This window comes from Heterodontus francisci, unplaced genomic scaffold (genome assembly GCF_036365525.1).
Source record: "Heterodontus francisci isolate sHetFra1 unplaced genomic scaffold, sHetFra1.hap1 HAP1_SCAFFOLD_148, whole genome shotgun sequence".
Lineage (NCBI taxonomy): Eukaryota > Metazoa > Chordata > Chondrichthyes > Heterodontiformes > Heterodontidae > Heterodontus > Heterodontus francisci.
In genome coordinates this window covers 2,038,630-2,039,233 of record NW_027142345.1, presented here as the reverse complement: position 1 = coordinate 2,039,233, position 604 = coordinate 2,038,630, and the positions used below count along the sequence as shown (strand labels likewise).

The 604-nt window shown below is 43.4% G+C and overlaps 1 non-coding gene across 1 annotated transcript; it reads left to right on the top strand.

The window, feature by feature from the left end:
• The first annotated feature begins 234 nt into the window (after positions 1-234).
• Positions 235-316, top strand: trnas-gcu (transfer RNA serine (anticodon GCU)). Its single transcript has one exon. It is a non-coding gene; the product is annotated as a tRNA-Ser (tRNA).
• The last annotated feature ends 288 nt before the right edge of the window (positions 317-604 follow it).

The window sequence follows — 604 nt, the reverse complement described above, 5'->3', positions numbered from 1 at the left end:
AATGGTTCAGGTGTCTGAGTGATGTTAATCATGATGTGATGAAATGATTGTATGTTCCAGTCTTTCCGTGGTGGGTTTTCACACTGAGTAGAAACGTGTTGGACATGGTCTGGAAATGTTTCACACTGCTCCATTCCCAACTTCATTTACTTTCAGAAGATATATTTCCATCATTCCACAGCTGGCTGCACAGCCAGAAGCTGTGCTGAAGGTGACAGCTATGTGTCTGCAACTGACAAGGTGGCCGAGAGGTTATGGCGATGGACTGCTGATCCATTGTGCTTTGCACACGTGGGTTCGATTCCCATTCTTGTCGCTAGTTAATGAGCTGTTCCATGTATTATTTATGTTGGGTGAGCTGATGTGGAAAGTCAGCCTCGAAACCTGTTCTTGTCAATGTCCAGACAGTGATTCCAGAATTTGTTATACTTTATTAAAATTGAGACAGACAATTGGAATTCTTCACCCAAACTGCACTGGAATGAAGATCAAATAGGGATCACGAAACGGAGCAGGATTTTTCCTCCCCTCCTTCCTTCCATCATTACTTTCTCTGGATTTGCACCAAGTGAAAGACAAATGGGAAAAGCAAATGACGAGGGAG